The 7,923-nt window shown below is 42.2% G+C and overlaps 1 pseudogene; it reads left to right on the top strand.

Annotated features, from left to right (window-relative positions):
• The first annotated feature begins 202 nt into the window (after positions 1–202).
• Positions 203–574, top strand: LOC119232886 (D-dopachrome decarboxylase-like; annotated as a pseudogene).
• The last annotated feature ends 7,349 nt before the right edge of the window (positions 575–7,923 follow it).

The raw sequence follows: 7,923 nt of genomic DNA, 5'->3' as shown, positions 1-7,923 counted from the left end.
CAAGATATTAATAACGGGGGAACTAGAAGTGGAGTAGATGGGGGGATAAGGTGTAAAGTTATTCTATACTATGTGCTCAATTTTCTGTAATCCTAAAATTGCTCTTAAAAAGTAAAGTCTATTGGAAAATACAAAAAATAAAAAAGGTAGAGTGGAGTGGAGAAAGACCACTGCCTGCTGTGAGGAAAGAAGATTCGAGGACATGCCGTTTGTAGAGCTAGAGACGAGCTTGCCTGCCAGCTGCTTGCAGACCGGGCTGAAGAAGCCGCTCTGCGGAGCCGCCGCTGCCACACTGGGCAAACCCGAGGACCGCGTGAACCCGACGGTGTGGCCAGGCCTGATCACGTCGGTGAATGGCTCTGCTGAGCCCTGCAGGCAGCTCCTCGTCTCCTCTATAGGTGTGGTGGGCACCGCGGAGGAGAACGCAACCACAGCAACCGTTTCTTCGAGTTCCTCACCAAGGAGCTGAATCTGAGCCGGGACAGGATAATTGTCCGCTTTTATCCTGTGGAACCCTGGCGGATTGGCAAGAAGGGGACAGTCATGACATTTTTATGATGGGCAAAGCAGCCATCTAGGGCATCTGTGAACTGGCCATCCCTTCCAGAGAGACCTACTGGCAGAGTAAAGGCCTGTCTGGTGGATACCAGTTTCTGGCACCCCCTCACTTAGTCACACCTGTGACCTCACATTCCTCTTCTTCCCCTTCCTTATGAGAAATAAATGAAGAGAGCTTTGTCTTTCAAAAAGAAAGAGAGAGAGAGAGAGAGAGAGAGAGAGAGAGAGAGAGAGAGAGAGAGAGAGAAAGGAGAGAGAGAGAGAGAGAAGAAGAAAGAAAGAAAGAGAGAGAGAGAGAAGAGAGAGAGAGAGAGAGAGAGAAAGAGAAGAGAGAAAGAAGAAAGAAAGAAAGAAAGAAAGAAAGAAAGAAAGAAAGAAAGAAAGAAAGAAAGAAAGAAAGAAAGAAAGAAGAAAAGAAAGAAAGAAGAAAGAAAGAAAGAAAGAAAGAAAGAAAGAAAGAAAGAAAGAAAGAAAGAAAGAAGATTCAAAATAGAGTAAATGTGGGCAAACCATTATAAAAATGTCTTAGAAGTCTAGGCAAGAGGGGCCTCCATCGTGGCGTAGGGGTTAAAGACAGAGCTATCAAGCTACTGCCAGCCACTACAGCATGAGTTTGGTCCCTGGCCAGGGAGCTAACCCATATGGCCCAGCAGACCTCTCCTGTCTCACCCACTGCTCCCTTCAGCACTGTATTTCAGTTAATCTGCCTGTTCTGCTCCCCAGTCTCTCTGATGAATCCTCTTCCCCCCGCCCCCCCACCTCTGGCTTATACCTAGTTCTTGTATGAATAAATAAATAAATCTTTATTTAAAAAAAGGAATCTAGGCAAGAGAAGAGAAGATGGTAGCTCAGACCAACCTGGTTATGAAGAGGAGAGAGAAGTAGCTGGAAGGTGCTATTGACAAGACTTGGTAATAGACTGGATATGGGTTGAGGATCAATGGCCATTTAAGCTTTCTGATTTACCCAACTTGATGATTAGCTGATGTCACTCAATAGTCAATACTGAGGATCTAGGACATCCCTACATGCTAATAAACCAATGAACACATGAGTTCTTGTACATGTAAATGTGATGCTCATATGAAAGATATTTCATTGTCTGCTTTTCAGCTCTGACCATGATCATTCTATGCCAGACCTAGTTTAAAAGGGAAGTCATCCCATGAGTCCTATTCTTGCTTCACCCATCAATTGCAATAGGCAATGTTACTTGGCTTTTCTGTGCCACAATATCTACTTGTAACACAAGAAGTTGAACCACATGGCCTCTAATGTGTACCCTAGTGTGGGGGTAGAGTGTGCCAGTGGTCTCTAACAGCTAGAGGTCTTCCAGACACTGAAGTACTCATCATGTTTGTCCCTCTCCAACCCTGGGCTTTCACAGTGCATACTAATACATCCAATTTACTGCTCAGTGTTCTCCAGTTGCTGGCAGGGTTATACTTCCTAGATTCATGCTTCTGTGTTCCAGGACCATAACTAGGTTCTGCACAAACTACCATAATCTCAAGTAATTCTGGACAAACACCAAATATTTCTCTCCAAGTCAGACTTGGGATACACTACCAGATGGTCCCAAAGGAAACTTAGTTCTCTGACTGTTTTCATTTGAAAATCAAGCCTATCTTCAGACAACAGAACAAATGAATGTGCCAACATCCTGTTCCAAAAACCAAAATATATAAACTACCAGGAGTTACCAGTCCTTTAGTCATTTCCCCCCTAGGGAATGTTGTTACTATTCAGCATTCCTGGGGCCTCACTCCTTTCCAGTCATACCACTAACACAATACATCAACAATAACCAGTTGAGCCATGCCAACTTTGTTGCCAACCCACAATCAATGGTGTAGAGAGCTGCCCCTCATTATGACCACCTCTATATCAATTCCTTCCTATGAGTACCAGCAGGGGAAATCAAAGTCATGTGCTGTAATTGTGCCATGATGCTTGTGTGTACCACGACTCTAAAATGCTTCACTGAGAACTGCTTAATGTAAATATGGTGATCCTCAGTCTGGCATAAAAGCCAGTGCTGTGTTGAAACTTTCAGCACTTAGCCTTCAACCAAGGACTGTCCCAGAGAATCCAAAGTCCCCTTGCTCTTGCTATCTTCTCCCAACCGTCCCAGAGAAGCAAACCTAATGGAATCTTTTACTGATTTACTCCTTTCTAAAGTGCATTTTCCTATGCTTCATTCTGGCTACCATTTGAGTGAACACAACCTTATGCTATGTTCAAAATCACCCCTGCTTTGCTCCCTGTTCAGAGCCCCTGAATCTAACAAGTGTCCTCTAACTTTCTATCTCATGAATGAGAAAGTTCCCTATGGATGAAGCACTTTACACATTTAGATTACTACTCTGCAGTGTAAGGCTTATATCCATATGGTAAACTACATAATGTCTTTACACTGTAATTTCTACCTTCTAAAGAAAGCTTATAAAGTTGAGTTAAACTGTAGGTTGCTAACCAGCCAATGTATTATACTTGGTCAAATGCCAGTCCTTAGTCAATTACCCCTGTCTGGAAGTTAGGGGAAGGAGAGAGTCACATGGTTTTAAACATGTGTTCTATGGCTGCTGTTCCTGAAGGCAGCCAGTTCATGGAGTGTCCAGCAACTGATCCCAAAGCCTGGTTTGAAAAGATAAGGTGAGTCCAGCAGAATGCACTGAAACACTTTTGTGATTATCTTATATCTCTCCCCCTGCCCTATCTCTTTTAGCAATACTGCATGAGGACACCTAATAGGTAGTCAGTAGGTATTTTTCAAGTGAATGCTTAAATGCATGATTAAGCTGAAAAGCTGTGGGGTCAAGAGAAGTTAGGAAAGTCAGGAGGGACTTGAATGAGTCAAAACTAACTAACTGAAGTTATGAGTAAGTCAAGTAATGAGTAAGAAGAACCTATAATTCAGAAGAGACACAGAGAATACATGATAATTTTCAATAGTGAATGGAGAATGTGGCAGATACATAGGGAGTAGCTTAGTCACTTAAGAGTAAAGATCTGCAGAATTCTGTGACTGAGGTATTGGAACTATCTTGAATCCACTGCCACCCTCCTATTCCTGTTCTTCCTGACCCTGATTGCTCGTTCTTCCTTACGTTTCCATAAGCATTTATCTTTACAATAAACCATTTATTACTAAAGATAACTCGAGTGAATTGCCACTTCTTGGGACTCTCAGCCTTAGGGAACCTGAGGACAAAGAATCCAATTATTTTTCCCATGAAATACATTATTCCTTTCTGTGAATAGACTGGTGGTTGGTCCATTTGGGGATCTCCTGACATGCTTGGCTTTTGAGTGGAGAAACAGCATAGGAATCTTTGCCAACATCAAGGGTCAATCTAGTACTCCTGTTACAGGGCAGCCCCAATACAAAACGGTTGCCTAACTGTGGGTCCTCACCCACGCGCTTAAAAGGACTTATCAATACTCTACTGCAGGCACACACGAAAGGTTAATAAAAGGTTTATTTACAAGGGAAGGGCAAATGAGGAAATGTACAACTCAGGAAAAATAGTGGGAGTCAAAATTTTAATTGCGTCCTACCCATCCACCGATCTAGAATCCCAAATGGCACTCTGAGAGCTGGCCGCAAGCCAGGAGCTGTGAAGCCAGGAAGCAAGCAAAAGAGCGAGAGAGCGAGCCCCCCAAGGCCCATGTGTTTGGTTTTTTATCAAACCTGGCTACTTAACTCCACCCTCAGGTCCCAACCACCTTCCCTTTGGTGGTGACAGGATTCGTCTTTCCCAATGTCTTGATGACTTTGATCTAGAGTGGGGGTGGAGTCCACAAAGCCTGCTTAGAATTAGCTCAGGACATCCTTTCCCCCTAACACTCCCACCACACAGACCTTGTTTTATTACCCTGCATTTTAATAAGAAAATCTTTCATTCTTGATCAAGAGCAACCAGATTTTCTTGACCACGTCTACATTTAAAATTGAAAACTAGAAAGGAAATATATTATTTTAGAGTGTTATTTATGAGGATTTGTGAAGATCCTCATCATCGGGTCACCATAAATGATCATTTCTTCCTTGTTTTGATTCATCAATTGGTTTTTTGGACAGTCATATTGTCAGTTACACTCATGGTCCTGGCCCTTTTTGGTGTTGGTATTTGTGGTTTTTTATTGCTGCTGTAACAAATTGCTGCACATATAGTGACTGAAATTTATTACCTTGCAGGTTTATAAGTTAAAGCTTCAGCATGGGCCTCACCAGGCTAAAATAAAGCTATCTGCAGGGCTTCATTCCCTTCCAGAATTCTAGAGAAGAATGTATTTCCTAAACTTTTCCAGCTTCTACAGAATGTCAACAGCCCTTGACTTCTGATTCCCTTCTCCCATTTTTAAAGTCACAGCGGTGAGCTGAGTCTTTTTTCATATTGCATCTCTCTTATCTTTCTTCACAGTCACATCTTTCTCTGACTGACTTCAGCTGGTAGTAAAGCTTCTCTGCTTTTAAGGACTCACATGTTTAGGTGGGGTCTACTTGCATAATACAGGATAATCTTTTTCAAGTTCTGGAAAGCTTAATCACATCTGCAAAATCTCTTTTACAAAGTAACATTCACAGGTTACAGGGATTAGAACATAGAAATTTGGGGGGAGAAATTACTATGTATTTACAAAGTGTAGTGACAGATCTTTTTAAGTTCCTGTAAGAATATATAGAATCAAGATAGTAGTCAAGCATGTCTAAAACATCCAAATTGGTTACCAGATGAAGAAAACCTCATAATAAGAAATAAGGTATAGTTCTTTTCCATTGGAGATCAGCAGAAAGGAAAGAGAATTACCAAGTATTGAGTGTCATTAGCTTCAATGTGTCAGACATAGTGAGATATTTATCTCACTTAACCTTCATAATAGTTGTCAGAGTGGTTAATTTGTGTAAAGTCAGGTATATGGTAAGCGGTGAAGTTGGAATTCAAACTATATTTGTCAGACACTAAAACCCATGCCCTTTCCTCTATGTCACATGGTTTCCCAAATTTTCTGTGGAACTTAGTTCATCTATATAAAAATTGATGCACCACCAGACAAAAGATTCAGGGATTTTATGTTTTACTTCAGTCATCAAAGATATATTTGGTACTGCACATCTAAAGGCAAAATGCTCCCAGGACCCACTGTTTCCTCTATTCTCCCACTGTGGTGTATAACTAGGAAGACTCTTGGATATACTACGTATTTTTCTTAGGAAGAGACCTAGGTGATGCTGCCATTTTATTAATCCGGAAAGCTGAGAACCTGAGAACTGCCCATGGGGATTTACTGATAAGAGTCCTGCCCTACTCAACTCCTTTCTTTCCTTCAATGACACTCGGATAAACCTACATTCAAGAAGTGAGTGAAGACACAGTTGAAATACTTCCAGAAAACCCTGTCAAGTCTCACCCCCACTGCTATCCATCCAATGACTATGACCTCAGAATTCCAGACCAGGCTCACCAAAGATATATTTTCACTAGTGTGAGAGAACTATAATGACTGTTGCGGCTCAGAGAATCCTTTGTTTTTGTATTGAAAGTCCTCTACTGGGTCTGGGCACTCTCTGGTCTCCTTCCAACTCCCTCTGTCTCTTCTATATTTTCTGTGACCCTCTGTGAGGCCAACTGTTTAACTGATCAACAGCTCTCCTCCCTGCAGATTATTTGCATGCACTTTGGTCATCCTATCTTGTTCTGCCCTCTGATATTTATTTACTCACTCTCGATTTCTGTTGATTAACTGGCACTTGTCTTATTGCTGCCCAAACCCTTGCATTTCTTGTTGTGGCCTTGTTCTCTTAGCTTATTCCTGCATTCAACATGAATACTGTTTCTCTCTAGAATTCTATATAGTAGGTGTACTACTTTGGAACCAACTTCCTTTGGGCTCTTCTGCAATCAAAAGCCATTTGATCAGCAATATTCTAGGGCCATGACTTTTATCTTGACTATCAATTTTTTTAAGTATTTGTGCTTTTTAATGCCTTATGTGATTTTGGTGCTTAATTTATGTTTTTGAATTGAGTTCTTTTGCACCTCAGAATATTCTTCTTTTCAGAACTTATTGTTTATGCTCCTGTTGGTGGACAGTCATAGAAAGGGATTTATTTGTGTACTTCTCAGCAAATGCATTTTCTTTTTCAGATCAGCTGGATTCCTTGATGCCATGCAATAAATGGGAAGGATAATTGTTATAGGACAGGGAGAGGGTCAGCCCAAACCCCGCAAACCTGCCTATTCTAAATGGGTTCTGCCATCCGCCGCATCAGCACAAAACATATAAGACTTTAATGGGAAGGAACTTTAATAAAACTAGGAAACAATACAGGTAAGGCAAAGAGTCTAGTTTCTAAATGAAGCACCCAAAGTTACCCGTCCCCTCGTGGGTAAAAGTCCATCCATATGGGATTGGCCCAGAACAAGGCCCCAAAGCCTGCCACAAGTCTAAAGCATCTTCCAGTGGGGACCCATAGAAAAGGGTCACAAACAACCGGACAAACCCGGAAGGAAAAGAGCAAAATCAACATCAAGATAAAAGCTGCCATTGTCACCTCCCCACGGGTCTCACCCACATCTGTGTCACCCAGTCCACGACCAAAAGACAAGCGCAGTTTCTTCACGTGTCTCTAGGCTCCATGTGCCTCCTCCAGGTCTCCTGGCTCCATCCTGCTTCCTTCCTCAGTCTCTTCTGCAGCTTCTCCTCTTCCTGCTCAGCTCCACCCTCCCTTGGGTGGGGCAGGGAACCTCCCCCTTTCCTGGGACCACCCTGTTACATAATGACTGTTCATAAAACAAAGTTTCCAACAATAACAACCAGAGTTTTTCATACATAGTTCATGTGAGTCAGATGTCATTTTCATATAATATTACTTAATCTTCTCAACAACTCTCTAATATTAGTATTTACAAATAAGGAAACTGAAGCTTAAAAGGTCAAGTGACTTGTCCAAAGTCTCCCACCTAATTGGTGATAGATTCAGGAATTCAACTCCATTGGATCATTTTCCAAAATGCAGACTTCCACTAGTCTTTTTTTTTTTTTAAGATTTTATTCATTTTTATACAAGAACCAGGGTGCAGGCCAGATGTGGGGGACGGTGAGAGGATTCACCAGATTCAGGGCAGGGAACAGGCAGACTGAGGAAATACACTGCTGAGGGGAGCAGCAGGCGAGACAGGAGAGATCTGCTTTGCCATGTGGGATTATTGTTGGCCAGCAGGGATTGAACCCACGCTGCAGAGGCTGCGGACAGCTTCACAATGGGGCGCTCAACTGCCTGTGCCACCAGGGAGACCCGACTTCCACTACTCTTTATTGCTGTTGTTGGTTCAGATTTTAATTTGCTACATTTTAGGA

This window comes from Talpa occidentalis, unplaced genomic scaffold (genome assembly GCF_014898055.3).
Source record: "Talpa occidentalis isolate TD23 unplaced genomic scaffold, MPIMG_talOcc4v2.1 talOcc4.7, whole genome shotgun sequence".
Classification (NCBI taxonomy): Eukaryota; Metazoa; Chordata; class Mammalia; order Eulipotyphla; family Talpidae; genus Talpa; species Talpa occidentalis.
This window is presented reverse-complemented; position numbering and strand designations above follow the sequence as displayed.